Genomic DNA, 16,013 nt, shown 5'->3' with positions numbered 1-16,013 from the left:
CTTTATTTTTGTCTGTTTTGTTTTGTTTTAGATTTTTAGGCAAGAGACAGCAAACCTAATGGTTTTTAATTACTTGGAATGTGTTTCTAGTCTTTGCTACAGTTGATTAACCTATTAGTAGATAGGTAACCAGATAGGAAACCTAACTGAAGATGAGTTACCGTCTCTGGTTACATACCATTAGTCATCAGAGAAAAATAAGCAAGAGAGATCAAATGGGTCAGTAAAAATCCACCATCACTACTTGAAAATTCTCAAACACATGACTTATGTGATGATGTCATGTTTATATAGACTGAGTACACAGATGTAAAATGAGAAGAAGCAGAATTTGAAAGATAATTACAGTAAATAATTTTGTATTAATTGGTATGATAAATGATTTTGTATTAGTAGACTTCTTTAAGGTTTCTAGAAGAGATTACCTTCACTACGTGCTTCCAAAGTTTTATTCTAAATTCCAGACATTCCGTGGCTTGGACATTTGGCAGGCCTCATGGAGAACATCAGTATCATTTCAGAAATGGTTGAAGCTCAATACCTATGTTCTCTTTGATGACGTGGTGATTCCTTTTCAGAAAAGATGCACAAGAGGAAAATCCTTAGTAAACTTTTTTTCTTAAACAGAGAAGCTTGCCAAATTTGCCTCTGCATATTCTAAAGTTGGTTTTGGCATGTTTGTTATCAGACATCTATATGTCAGTCACGGTCCTTCCTCACAGGAAACAGATGGCCGACTCACATCAGAGTAACTTAAGGAAGGTTTATTTGCAAAGCAACTAATGACCAAGGTGTGAATGGAGTTTAGGAAACAACTGGATCATGCAGGGACCTAGGACCACCCACAACAAAGATCTTACTCCCTTCCCTTCCCTCTTGTCCTAAGAGGTAAGAGGAAGACTCACCGTGAAAGTGATGAGAACAGAAGACCACCGGGAGGAGCAGGGATTTTTCCATTGAGATTACAGCCAGCCCTACGTTAAGTTCACTAGAGGGGAGCCAAGGGAGTAAGTCCCCTGCCATCCCTCCCTTCCCTACTCCCTACATCCTTCTAGGCTTCCTGTTGACCTGAAATTAGAGGATATGGGAAGCTTTTTCTTGTAGTATGAAAAGAGTCAGCCCATTTTGTCCCTCAGCACTGTCGACTAAATCAATGCACAGCCTAAAACCTGTGAGTTATGTTTTATTTGGTGGATATTTCTGAGGACTCGAACCCCTTCAAGCCTGGAATGACAGCCTCCCAGATCGCTCTGAGGGACTGCTCCGAAGAGGCAGGGGAGGAGCTGGGATATATAGGGGTTTTACAACAAAGACCAGGTAGTTGGAACATTAAAAGATTACTTGTTAACTAAAGAAAACCATGCATCTCAAGTGAAAGAATTCAGCACTTTTCTATGTATGGGAGGAAGCAAACATTTGGGCTCATTGAATTCTTTCCTTTGACAAGCACCTAGCTATCTAGGGCCAGGATCCTGTCCTTTCTTATTCTGAGTCCCCTCAGGGTGCGCCATTGTGAGTGGCTGCGGAGGCTGGGCTGCAGGCTTGTCTTCCCTGGGGGGGGGGGGGGTGGCAGCCGCTGATGACTTGAGGGCTTCAGCATTCTTTGTTTACTGATACGATTTGCAGTATTTTTCCGTTCACAGCACCCAATCTTGTCTTTGAGTGGAAAACCTGTGTCTGTAACCAGCAAGAACAAAGTCTCATCAGCTCTCACATCATCGTGGAGTAATATCAATTCAGTCATACTCCTTCCCGAAGTCTAAAATGTTAGCTACTTCTGTTATTCTTCACATAAGGAACTAATGGGGAAAAGAGTAGGAAAAAATAATGGAGCACCATAAAATGCAGCATCTGAATGTTCCCTCTGTAGCCAGCCACTAGCATAAACTGATTATCATAACTGCCTGCTTTGATCATCCAACTCCATGTTCCCCTAGCTTTTGCAAGCACTTCTGCTAGATGAAGATTTTTCTACCTGGTGGGATGACTTGAAACTTCATTCTTCTTTTCTACCCTCAGTCAAGGCTATGCTGGGTTCTAACTCTCATTCTGAGCCCACTGGAGGGTGTGAGTGTGAAAAGAGTCAATATTTGCTTGTGAGGGTGGCTCAAGAGAATTTGGAAATTCAGAGCTCTTAACTTCATCTTTATCTACCGAAATGCCCCATCCAGTGGGGCATTGCTCCATTGTTTCCCAGGAGTTGCCTCTTCCTTAGCATAATAGATCTGGCAGGTCTGATTTATAACTAGTGCTATGACTACCTACTTTACAATCATGCTCTGAGCTTGGTTGTCAGTTATATTGTTACGGAAACGACAGGCCAGTCAAGAAACAAGCACCACTCGGAGGGTTGGAGTACTCAGATGTGATAGGCCTGTGGGGGCAGGGACGCGAACAGCCGGTTCCACCAACCTCTGGCCAGTCAGATAGCCACACACTCGAAGGACCACCCGCTTCGGGAAGCCCGCGGGCGCCAACACCTGGCCAATCACAGAAAGCCACAGCAACTTTTTGCCTTATTTGACCGACCCCACCCTTGTGGGCTGCCACCCGGAACCTATGGCACTTAAAAACCCCGCACTCCCCCGCCTGGGCGCGACTTCCCCGACTCCGATCCTCCGAGTCGCGGAACCTCGCCCGGGAGCGCTAACTCCCAATAAAGTTTCTTTTTGGCTTCACTGCCTCCTTTGGTCTTTCTCTCCACCTTCCCTCAGCCTCAGCCTTCTCAGTCTAGCCTAACAAGATGTATTACGCTGGCGGGCTCAGAGGGGCTTCTGCTCCGAAGCTCTGAGCACCTCCAAGACGTGCGCATGAGGTTTTATAGGGTAAAGTACAAGCTTGGGGTATTCGGCCAATAGGCATGGAACAGCTTTAGCAGCATCATCATCACAAAAGTGGAGGCGGGGAGGCAGCAAACCAACATTCCAAAGCCAGATATGTATCTTTGAAAACCCAGCTGGCTAGCAAAAAAACATAAACAGCAAACCAACACTAATTAACTTAGATTTACAAGTTAGTCCAGCAGAACTCACATCAGTATTCCAATACTTAGACTTGTGAGTTACCTAGTTAGCCCAGCCCAGCCTCTCCTTCACATTCCTAGACCTGTGAGTTATCTTGTTAGACCAGCCCGGTTTTTCCTTCACAATATCTCTGGGTGACCATAGGAGGGAGGAACTCCTTCACAATTACTCAGGAAACCTTCTGACTCTCTGTGCACATTTGTAATTACAGGTTCATATTTTAGTTCTCTTTTTCCCTATTGATATTCTCTAGGACTTCAGAAAGAAGCTAAATGACCATAAAATCTTAATTGTCAGAGTAGCTATGCATCACAGCCACTTGGTCCCTGCCAGCTCTTCATCTCAGGCACCCATAGTGATAACCTGAATATTTATGATGCTACAGTAGGCCCAGTATTGCCCCTACCCAATTCCTCACACCCCAGCAGAGAGGTTATCCCAGTGCTCCCCAGGTATATGATGTGCTAATCCCAGAGTCTCCGTTCGGAGGAGTCTATTTCCTGGGGCCCCTTCTAGTACCAATTAATGTATCAGCCAAGTTCCCAGTAGAAAAGAGATCATTAGATGAGTATTGATTTACTAAGTGACAGATAATAAAAATTCACCTGGAGTAGAAGTGAATCATCGCAAACAGGGAGGAAGGGGGGCCAGCAGCACTGAGATGCTACCACTCTTCATGCCAAAGGGCTGAGGAAGGGGACCTGGAAGAAATAAAGTCCCAAATTTATCCAGAAGCCAGAGGACACCAGGGTCCTGTTCATGGAGTCCATGCAGACCCATTATTGAGGCAGAGGGCAGGTGGGAATAAAGGGAGAATGTCTCTGGAGGGTCACATGGAGGTATGTGACACATGGTGTTTCTTTGCTTCCTCCCTGCTAAGTCACTTTCCTGCCCTCCTGCTAAACCATGCAATCTCACCTTTGCCTTGAACTATCTGGTTGAACTGACCCATTGTCTCCAGTTTCCCATTTATGTTCACATTTCTGTGACAGTATATTAAAACACACCCTTATTCTTGTGTTTCCTAAACTGTGCTCTGATATTTCCATATCCATTCCCATACCCTTGCACATGTTTAAGTGAAGAGACACATTTACTTATTTCTCCCATTTGGATCTAACTAGTGACTGTTTCTTGTATGTCATTGGATAACTCCATAGACATGTACACAACCGATACTGCACATATTAATGGCTTCTTAAGTTGAAAAGGTGAGATCTACTCACTGAACTTGGCACTAGTAAGAGCTCAAAGAAGTCGTTTGTTTTCCTTCCCCCTCCCTCTCAAGCATGAGCGTTCTTTCTTGGGTTTTAAAACATTCAGTTTTCATTTTGTTTCATCATCTGGGAGAAGTGCTGGCTTTGCAAATGTAATTTATGAAAGCATAACTTTTAAAAAGTGGCAAGAGATATTTTAGGTTTTTTTAATCTCATTTCAGTAATGAATTCTGATTTTCTTAGTAGGTATGAGTTGTTTTATAAAAATTCCTTTTAATTACCTCAATATATATGTGAAAAGGAGCTTGTCTAAATAATTCTCCAAAGAGAGATCATGACAGACCACAACTAAGCTATCTGAAGAACCAGGGACAGTTATTGACCATCTTAATGCCTAGTTCTAGATAATTTTACCTCTGAATATTTTAAGTGAAATAATAATAAACTAGGAAGTAAACACCCAAAAAAACTATCTTGAAAGCATCACTTTATTCTTGTAACATGTTACTGATGTACACACATGGGGAATAAATTCACAGTAATGGCGTTCTAAGCCTGTTTTTATTTTACAACAGCTTAAAACTCAGATGGCAATGATATTTTCAAGGTTTCCAGACCCATAAATCACCACCCGGCATTTCTACCATTGTTTAATGTTTGTTTTCCAAGGATCTCAAATTCATCCCTAGATAGATCATTATTATTTGGGATATAGAATCTCTATATAATTTTACAACATGAAAAGTAAAATATGAACACATTCTTGAAGGTGAGACAACATACCTCAAGTCATACCCCATGTCTATGAGAAAGAAAGAAATAAAAGCTTAGATATTGTGATTCTTGTTTCTCTGCCATGGCCATTTTAGTCTCCCCGTATTTCTACATCATACTTCAGTGGGATGGAGACCTTACTGGTAACTTCACTAAGTCTTTTTTATCGGTTTAGCAGTTATTGTAAACTTGCTCTTTGCCTACAAGATAGGTTTTGTGGAGCGTGGTTTTAGTAATGCTCATTCCAAATCTACATTTCTCAGGTTTCTGCTACTCTCTAGAAGCCAAGATAAAAATCAAAGAATGTGTGAAAACTGAAGTTCACTCTTATATCCAGTTTTGAGAAAAATAAAGGCCGATAGGTAGAATGATTTTATTTTCCCTATTAAAAAAGAAAGAAAAGGAAAGAAAATCTTACCTCTGGCATGTTAGTACCTAAATAATCAATAGGGGACACACCAGTAGCTTTAGAACAAAATGTTTTTCTCTCAGGCCAAGAACGTCATTGACATAAGCTTCAGTAGATATAGAGATGATTTTCAAACTCCCTACATAAACTTGGCTTAAGATAATTTTAAATAGTAAGAACATATCTGGTGTTAAAATAGCATTAAGTATGAGTTGGAATTTGTTAGTAACAAAAGGCATTTTAATGATGAATCTGGACAGGAAATGGTCATTTAAATGTAATCATATGCTTCTAATTGTGATGTAGTAACACACTCAATGCTGAAAGATAATGTGACCAGCTAAAGGAGATTGAGCAATAAAGGAATGGAAAAAGAATTAATAACAGGCAGGGCAGTTTGGAGCCTTTTTGAGGACTTCCAGGAGAAAACATCTTTTAATCTGTTTTTGTACTCTTAACCTAGAGGCAGGCTGGTAGACATTCAAGGAAATAAAAATGTGGCAGAAATGGTTCCAGAGGTGATGGGAAAGAGCCAGCATATAAGACGATGTCTTTGCCAGCCACACTGGCCATAAGGTAGGTCCAGAAAAGAGGCCTCACATTCCAAAGGCCTCCCTTGACTCCCACACTCACACTTTTTCCACTGCGCCATGCATGTCCAGTAAGTGTTGCCTAAGAAAACATTAGCTAATAGGCCAATTTGGGTTAGGAATTGGTTTGTCTGAATCTAGAGTTCACAGTTTTTACCATCATTCTCCTGCTCAGAAATCCTTCAGTGGTCTTCCTTTTAAATGTGCTGTGCTAACAAAGCGCATCATTCTTTTGGCATTCCGTTTGTGCTCACTCAGTCTTGCCAGTTTCATCCCCCATTGCCTCCTACAGGAGGGCCCCACTGCTTCCAGTTCAGTCCACTATTTGGCCCTTGTGTTCTTCTACCTCTGTGTTTGCTCCATCAAGTTGTTCTTCTGTCAGGAACCCCCACTTCTGTCCTCTGTTTATTTCAATCCTACCCAACATCTGACCCTGGAGTCAAAAGCCCACCTCCGTGTAATGTTCCCTAAAGAGCCTGCCAGTTCCCAGTTCTCATTTCTTTCTCTGGACACCTAGGGTACACACTGCCAAGACTGTATATGGGGACTTTATCTGAGTCTACTTAGTGCTGTGTACTGTCTTTCTTGGAAAGCCTCTACGATGTTGTAAAACCCCAGATCACACCACAGCGTCTCCATCATGAAGGATTAAATAGACTCTCACACAATGTCATGTGTAATACATGCACAGTACGGCTTCTAGAGGGCTCTGACTTACTTTATCTTATCTCTCACCATGAAATTTTAAATAAATAAGCTCTCAAACTCACAGACTATAGAGTTCACAGAGGGCTTTCACATACAATATCTTATTTCAAAACACCCCTGGAGGAAGGCCAGATAGATGTTATGATCTTTGTTTTACAGATGAAAAAGCTCAACCAGGGAATCATGAGTGATTTACCCAAGGTCATACTGACTGAAGGTTAGCAGAGGGATTGAGAACCCTCTTTCTTGATCTGTTAATGCTCCTTTGGCTTAATAGGTTTTGGGGTTTTTTTTGTACTTGGTCATTTCAGTTTTGTAGTTTTAAACTTGTGATTTGGAGTTTGGATAAATTGTTAAAATGGTAGAAAAAAATGACCTCATGCTAAGACAGAGGTACAAAGCTAATAAACATAATAAAGGCATATGATTAATACTTTAAGGGACTTGGCAATTGATGAAAGCGGGAAAGAGGATGAGCTAGCTCTTAATGTTGGATTAAATCATGAAGACTAACGAAGTGTGTCATGAAGAACAGTTAGATGAAAGTATAAGAACAATGGTTTTGAATTAAGTATGTTTTAAATTTTTTTTCTTGAATTTTCAATCACATACTGCAAGGTGGAAAGAAAGAGTATACAAAATCCATTAAAAATTGGAAGAAGATACATTCACAATTTATGGATTTTGTTGACTAACCTGTTCCAGTGTTGAATTGCTAATATAATTCAATTAAATGCAAACTCTGAGCAGGCATGATCCCATCTGTTTCGTGGATCACTTACTGTCCCTTATAACAGAGCTCAGAAGTATTATAACACCAGCTTTTCAGAGTAACTGAGGCAAAGAACAGCTGTTGACAAAGGTGAGAACTTCAACCTACATTAACTTCTAAGCCTGAGCTAATCTGTGTTTAGTCACTCCTGTGACCAGGGAAAATCTGAATCCAATGATGCTAGTATATTTTCAGTTAAAATAAATATATTTAGGCTGCATTGTGTTTCTTAAAAATTGTCCATTCGTTTCAAAAATATTAAAACCTCTTGCATTCTTGCTAGAACTGTGATTAGCTTCAATGACTTAATATTTCCCTAGAGAACTTAAATGTCAAGTTTGGGACAAAACAGTCCCAAGTCCCAGAACAAGCTCCTCTGTGCTTTGCAGGGTCTGCACATCTGTTTGTTGCCACATGTAAGAAACGAACACATGTGGCTCCATTAGGGCTGCCAGATGTCTCTGATTCTGGAAGGTGACGTTTGTTCTAGGAGAACATCTTGGTTTCAGTGGTCTCCAGCCTTGTTAAATTTAACCATAAATGCATGGATAAACAGTTTTCTGGGAATGCAACACAGTTTTTTCCCCTTGAAAAAGTGGTTGTTACCCTTGTGGATGATCCACCTTCAAGTATGTTTATGTTGTGACCTCCCCTGCAGTGTTGGCAATAGGTAGTCAGTGCTAACAAATGGCCTCTAGGGTCAGACAGGCCTGGATATGAATCTCAATCCTTCCTTACTGTGTGGTAAGAGATTTTTACTGAGCTTCTCTGAACTTCAGTTTTCTCATTTGTGAAGTATGGTACCTAATTTGTAAGATTTAGTTGAGGATAAAATAATTGGTAGACAATCTAGAGGTCTCATGGCCATAAATATTAACAAATAACTGCCAAGAAAACACAAAGTATATATAAATAAATTAGATTTTTCCAGGCATGCAAATATAAATATATCAATATAATTGTTGGAGAATATAAAACCATGGATGCTTTTTTCCCCTTTTATTGTAATTTTCTGTATCTTCCAGAATTTTCATTAAAAAATAAAATAGGATTTTGCCACAGCCAGTGTTTAAGGAAAGACACCATGCTACCGGCAGTAGCACACAGTAGAAATCTTAGCACACAGTGATTGACCTTGGTACCCATCTTGGTTCACTGGGAAGAAATCAGACGTAGTCTCTTGAGATTTGATGTTAAATTCATTGTAGAAACCAGTTGTACTTTCTCCAGTTAATTTTAGGAACATATTGACAATAATTAGCCACCCACAATCTCCTAGACTCATTTTTCAGGTATAAAGATGTTGCATATTTCAGTGAAAATGAGTAACTAAGCATTAAGAACATAAAAGGTTAAGTTGGTGCACTGAAAATCCTGAATTTGGAAAAGATGCATCTAGCACAGTCCAAGGAAACTCTGAAGCCGTAATTTTCAACGGGCAGTCCAGACCACGTGGTTAGCAGTGGTCTGGGATGAAGGCAATTTCACCTGGCAGCAGCGATGCGCAGGGCGTGCCCTTCTAGCTGGCAGCACTTGCTTGGCTTGTAATTGGCAACCTTCTTTTAAGGGAATCTGGCTCTTCAGTTGGAAGTCCATTCACAGCACCTGCTGTAGTACCCTGTGAATACCAGCTATTCCTGGCATGAATTTTGCTATAATATGATTAAAACAATCCTTACATAGATGGGTCTTTTTTTCAACAGAGGTACCTAGCATGAGTGAGCTGGGAAAAAATGAACATAAATACAGTTCCCAACCAGGTGAGGCCCCTCAGGAAAAAAAAAAATTATAAAATGGGACCCTCTGAACCGTATTTAGGCATTTCCTTTGAAATTAATGTGGTGCAATTTATTGAACATTAGTAGGTGCTCAAAATTTCTTCAATGGTAGAATCATTGATTCTGGTATAACCTAGGCTTATGTGGGTTGAGCCCATATGACTCAGTTCTTCCTATAAAACCCTGAAAAGCTGACAACTGAAGTTATGAATGTTTAAAACTAAAGGTCCAAAGAGGTAAGAAGCCTAGCAAATATGCTAAGCTTGCAGTGAATCCACACACAAAAAAGTATGTCCTAGATTACACTAAATTGAATGATAAATCACGAGTTGCCTACTTTCTTACCCCTTTTTCCCTTGTTTCTTCAATGCCAAATCTTCCACTTATGACCTTCGTGACCTAACGGCAAGCTGGGAACAGAACTTTTTGGACTGATGCTTTCAATGGCAATTCCAGTAGCAAAGGGTTCAACTCTGCTTACACTGCTCCTCATACGCCCCTCTGCTCTCAGTGATTGTTATATTACCAGTGGTTTCTCTCCAGGCAGCAGCTCCTACAAAAGCTGTTTCCCAGGACAACCCTCCATACAGCTAATGCCCTCTAAAATCCCTAGTTTGGCTCTGGATCCCTTTGAAGCTGAAATGCTAGTGTGACCATCCCCAAAAGGCAGTTTAGAACTTTTATCACATTCTTTAACATTCGTTGAATATCTACAACGATTGTAAGAGACCTACAATCTCTCTAGAACTGTGTTCAGTGCCCTCCCTAGTAGCATCAGGAAGCTGACCTATGCATCGTGTTCTCTTCAGAGCCTTTCACAGCAGATTACGCTGCCCTGGACTCCACATTCCCTTTGAGTGGGCTCCCATGACTAGTAATGCTGCCAGGATGCTCAAGCTCCAGGATGTTCCAGAGTCAGCAGAGGAGGTGGTGATTCTTCTTCATGTGCCTCAAGATACATGGCATATACAGAAAATAAATGCTTATGTATCTTTGGCTTTCCTTTAGTTTCCCAAGATAGTTATACAAAATGAACTAATTGGCTTTTCAGAAATGATAAGCACTTACCTTGTGTTTCATTCATTTTCTCCATGAGTCCTTCCCAATGCAACTGAAAATAAAAAATTGTAAAAGAGATAATTCACTCTGTTGCTTGACAATTTACATTTTGAGTGGAGAAAGGCAAACAAAGTGGAAAAGGAATGTTATCCAATTCCCTTTGATTCAATTATATTTCAGTGGATTTACTCTAGATTCTATGGCTTAAACCTGGGTTACTTGGGTCAAAGTAGTGCTATTGTCAATTGTGTCCATGTAAGCAAAATTAACACACCATAATTGTGTTGTCATATTCCTTGTCTTCTTCTAAAACTTCAATAATTTATAGGCAGGGGAGGGCATAACTCAGAGGTAGAGTGCGTGCTTAGCATGCACAAGGTCCTGTGTTCAATCCCCAGTATCTCCATTAAAAACACATAAATAAATAAACCCAATTACCTCCCTCTCTTCCAAAAAACCAAACAAAATAGTTTATAAAAATAATATGTATATTCAGGAGCAAGCACATAAACTCAAATATATTATATACTAAAACAATTCTTCATGGAGTACCAAAATAATCTTCTTTATATTATATTGTACATCACTGTTTATAATCCGAATTTTATTTGTTTGCAATATATAGCTCTGTTGTTTTACATACATAACTTAGCTCACAGAATGTGACAGATAGATAGATGGGGATCTAGTAATGCACATCAGGCTACATTTTGCAGAACATTTTTCTGTATCATTTTCTAAAGTAATAATTCCAAGGAAGACATCCAGACCAAGTATGAGAGCCACATAATGCTAACATCAAAAAGCAATAAAATAAAACTTTCCAAAGCTTGTAGCTTTGGAACTCTTAATGTGGTCAACTAAAAATTATTTCCTGTTTCCAAAAAGTTTTTTTTCCAACGAGAAAATCCTCTCTCTGGAAGTATCAGATGTCCTCATAGTTATTTGATATTACTGCCCAGAAGAATCTGGGGAGAAAAAGAAAAGAAAGAAAGTGGGAAAGGCCAACAGAGCATAGGAAACCCGTCTTGGAATTTCAAAGGCAGTGAAATGTGGAATAACTTAGCTGTGCCAAGACATTTTATATAGAAAGCTTGAAGAACTGAGTGAAGAAAAGAAATATTCATATGAAGAGCCATGTAGCCACTATATATGTAGCTTCAGTTTATATAAATTAAGCTGAAAAAAGAGAAAAGAATACAATGAATAACTCTTATAAGAGATGTTTAGGAAATATTTAGTACATACAGATTGATGAATAATCAGAAGACAGGGAACTTTGGAGCAGCCACACAGATATGTTCCTAAAATGCTATAGCTCTCACTGTTGCTGCTTGTCTTAATTTTTTAATATTAAAAGTAGTCGTATTAGGACTTTCCAGAGAAACAGAACCAATATAAGGTATATATACACATATATATATACACACACACACATAAACACATTATCTTTATTAAAATATACTGTACAGTTTTAATAATTTAAGTATTCTGTAACTGCTATTAGAATAGAAGGAAATTAATGTCATATACCAAAACAACCATGTGTATATATAAAAATTTAATATATGACAGAGGTACCATTTCAAATGATTAAGAAAAAAAAGCTTATTTAGTAAAAGAGCCAGCCAACCACTTGAAAAAAGAAGATCCCTACCTCATGCCACATAGCAAAGAAAAAATTACAAATTTACTAAAATTTAAATTTTAAGAATTGAAACCCTGAAATGCTAAAATATAATGGCAATATGATTTTTAGGTGAGAGATAGTAATTTAAATCATAAGTAATATATTAATGAAAGTTAGCCGTACTTTCCAAAACAATCACAAATTCAGTGATAAGAGTTGCAGTGTTTTACATTTTTGCAAATGTCTTTAATGTCTGGCTTAGTAGAAAACATTTGGAGTCTCATATCTGCTTCTGCATTCATCTGTGGTGATATCATATGTCATGTAGCTTCTGGAAAACTCCACTGTAAACCTGTAAAGGAATAAAAGTGAAAAAGGCAGACTTAGTATTATTATGAAAATACTTTTGGCCATTTAGGCCTCCAGAAAAGGTCTCTGGGCTCTGAATCATACTTTGGGAACTACTGTTTAGAGTAATGTTAATCTTTACATTGGTAATATCTCTAAGGGACGATTTCATTTGCCTTGCTATGGAAAAGATTTATCAGCATTAACTGTAGTTCCCTGTAAGTTATCAGTTTCCTACCCCTCTGAAGTTGCAAAATAGCGTAAGCAATCAAAGATGTACACACTTCTTTGAACTGGGTAATCTCTTGAAAGAGCCAAAAGGACACTCATAATCCTATTATATCTCTTCTGCCCATTTCTCAGTCTATCCTTCCCCCTCACCACCTGGCACCACTAGCTTCCACCACATTAAACATGCTGATATGAAAAAGTTGGGGAACTTTCTGGATGGTAATAAAATGAGAAGAAAGGAAAATTAACTCCTTCCAATGTAGTTAGCGTAGTTACTCCTTTATACTTCTACACTTAGATTCTCACAAAATTTCTTCCTTTCCAATCTTTTTTAAAAAGATTGCATTTCCTTAAAGAAATCTTTCTTTATCTCCCTATTCTGATCCTTTGCCCTTGTTTGGGAAATCTTACTACTTTTCTCAGCAGGTAGAAATTTCTCCTTTTGGTCTCCTTTATTTCTGGCAACTTAAACAGCACCTCTAACTTTGATCAGACGTTTATGAGAATCTCTTTTGTTCAGGAAGTTGGGATGCATTTCTGTTACATGATTAAAAGTAAATATAGCTGTTTCAATTTTGGGTCAGTAAGCACTCCAGAGGAAAACACGGCTTCTTCTCACACTGGATCATCTAGTAGGTAATGCTCATCATGGTGGGCACTAAGATTACAAAGCCAAATCTCAAACCCAAAATACATGCATGTTATATACACATAGATGGATGTGTGTCTGTGTGTGAAAAATAAAGGGCTACTTTTAAATCTTCTATCCTTTCTTTGGCCTGTTCTTCTCAGAACAACAGACCCCACCTTTATTATTCTAAGAAGCATGTGACCTTTCATGCTCCAGCTGAACGTAGTATCGTTACAAAAGACATCATTTTAAGTTCAAGTGGCTTAGCCACAGTTTCCCTTCCTGAGAAGTAGTAGCTTCAATCAAATTCTTTTTGATTTCCCTTTCTAAAAAGGTGTTTAAAAAGTGAAGACTCGCAGGTAGGGAGAGCTCCAGTTTACATATAATACATGCACGAAAACTTACACCAACAATGTGAACGTGAGTAAAATTGAGGAGACCTTTGAAAATTTGTCAACATTGTACTGCTTTATTTTGTGATTTATAATAAGGTAAGGAGGACAAGTCAGTGCATATTCTCATTACCAATAATCCTAAGAAGTTATTAATCCTAAATCTGCCCATGATGTCAGTATAAACATCCCTCCCTCAAAAAAGAGAATTTCATTTTTTTCCTTTTACAGTCCTGTATTACAAAACGTTATTTTCTAGTTATCAAAATAATTAGACTACTGGAGTACTCAATTACTAACATTATATTTGCATTCCATCAATTAAAAAGCACGTAGAAATTTTTCTTTTTTATTATATAAGTACCTACATACTATCTTTCATTTTTTCACTTGGCTCACAGACCTTAAGATACTTATTATCTGGACTTCTACAGAAAAGGTTTCCTTATCTTTATGAAGTTAATTTGAATTCCAGTTCCATCAGCATAATGCAGAAGAAACTGATGGCAGGAAGAAGGTGCTGGAGGGCTATGGTGGGCACTGACTTGAGGATGGCAGAGAAAGAGATTGGCTGCAAGGGTCACATCTGTAATACTCTTCTCCCAAAAGAGAACAGAGGCTAGTGTAAGGATTAATTCTCCCATTGTCAGAATTGGCCAGGGATCTTTGAGAATTTTTGACCACAAGACCCTTAGGAATGACTAGACCAAAGTTAAGTTTTTTAATTTGCACAAATAAAGAAATGAAACGTTATTTTATTTCCCAGTGTTGCAAAAACCAGATGCTGCTTATGCATACATAGACAAAATTCTGAAGGGTATCCACAAACATGTTAATATTGATTTTTTCTGGGTTGGGGATTATAAATTATTTTACTGTTTTCTTTTCTCTAATCTTTTTTTCCCCTGATCTTTCAACAGAGATTATATTTTATTTTAAAATTCTTGCTTTAAAAATTACTCCATTTTAAAGTTATTTTCCTATTTATTAATGTTCCAAAATTATCCTGGGAGAGGACAAATTTTTACTATTTATTTCCAGATTACTTATACGGAAAAAGTTGTAGTTGGAAGAAAGATCTGTAAGCTAGCTATATTGTTTCCCCTGTAAACATTTTCTTCTATTTTATTTCTTCAAGAAAATAAGATTTTAAAAAAATGAAAGGAATGCCCACACACAGACTAGGAAATAATGTTCTTAGGTAACTGAATATACTCATATCATTAACAAATACAGAAGGCACCATTGTTACTAAAAGAAACATGAGATTTTTTGTTTAAAAAATTAAGTATATTTAAGACAGTCCAGAGACAAGGAATTAACAGACTTCTTGTCATGACGTTAAAAAAAAACCCTACTTTTTAAACAGAATGCAAAATTACTTTTGTGTACATCGGTAAAAACTGTCTTATATTTTAAAAAAATCTAGACCACTTACACTATCTCAACTTGTTCACAGCCCTGGCAGCCTGAATTTCTCTTAGATTATAATTTCATGATGTGCCAAATGCCTTTCACATGCTAACGCCATCATACATACATCACCAGGAGCCTGAGAAAGCCTCAGGTTCAGGAAGAAGTTAGTTGTCCCAGACACCCAGCAGCAGGGCCAGGTGAATCACACTGCCAGGCCCCAAGGAACACTATTGCTGCTCTTTTCAATGACTTTCTGTTTGTTTCCACAGAGTTATATATTTGTTGGAAAACTGTATGTTCTTCTAAACAGATGTTTGTGTTTGTTTACTCTGCTGACATAGAGAACACTTAGAAATTTCGGATAATTTCAGTGTTGAGATGACAATGACCAACGTGCATATCATTAAAGCCCACTGTAGGTGCCTAATAATTGCACATGTAAAATCACAAGTGTACTTTTTCTGAAACTAGGGTCAACTCTTCATGTCTTCTATCTAGCCTCCCATGTTTCCAGAAGGAAATAAAGATCTAGAGAAAATCAGAACAGGGACTGTTAAAATAGTTTTTCACTTCACTTTCTAACATCTTAGAAGAAGACAGACTTTGTACAGACCAGCGTGAAAAGATTTATGTCTTGTCTGAACATAGCCAGGCCAAGGAGATAACCACTTTTCATTTAGTACATATTTGCAAGTTTATACTCAAAAAGATAATATTTATCATTCCTAAGTTCTTCAGAGATATGGAGGTTGAAGGAAGACTTTTTATAATAATTTCTTTTGAATAGATTTTCATGTGAAGGGAGCCCAGAATTACCAGTGTTTCTTTTCATCAGCATACCTCTGGGAGATACATTACGATTAAGTCTACTCTAATCACTAATTGTTAGCTGACAAAGGTGGGCTTTGAACTAATGAGTTCAAACATGGAGTTTGCTCATATATGAAAAAAAAGAAAAAAACAAGATCACAGCAAAGCTACGCTAAGTATTTGTTTCAATATACCTTATGAAAATACAAGGTGTGCATTGAAAAC

General features: G+C 38.2%; 1 long non-coding RNA gene across 1 annotated transcript; it reads right to left on the bottom strand.

The window, feature by feature from the left end:
• Window positions 1-458: 458 nt before the first annotated feature.
• On the bottom strand, window positions 459-2,773 carry LOC140697868 (uncharacterized). Its single transcript, XR_012075244.1, has 3 exons — window positions 2,413-2,773; window positions 906-1,677; window positions 459-570 (listed from the first exon to the last, which is right to left on the bottom strand). It is a non-coding gene; the product is annotated as an uncharacterized lncRNA (long non-coding RNA).
• Window positions 2,774-16,013: the final 13,240 nt, after the last annotated feature.

The sequence above is a fragment of the Vicugna pacos genome, chromosome 8, assembly GCF_048564905.1.
Source record: "Vicugna pacos chromosome 8, VicPac4, whole genome shotgun sequence".
NCBI classification, from domain to species: Eukaryota; Metazoa; Chordata; class Mammalia; order Artiodactyla; family Camelidae; genus Vicugna; species Vicugna pacos.
The sequence above is the reverse complement of the archived record's forward strand: the minus strand, read 5'-3'. Positions and strand labels throughout refer to the sequence as shown.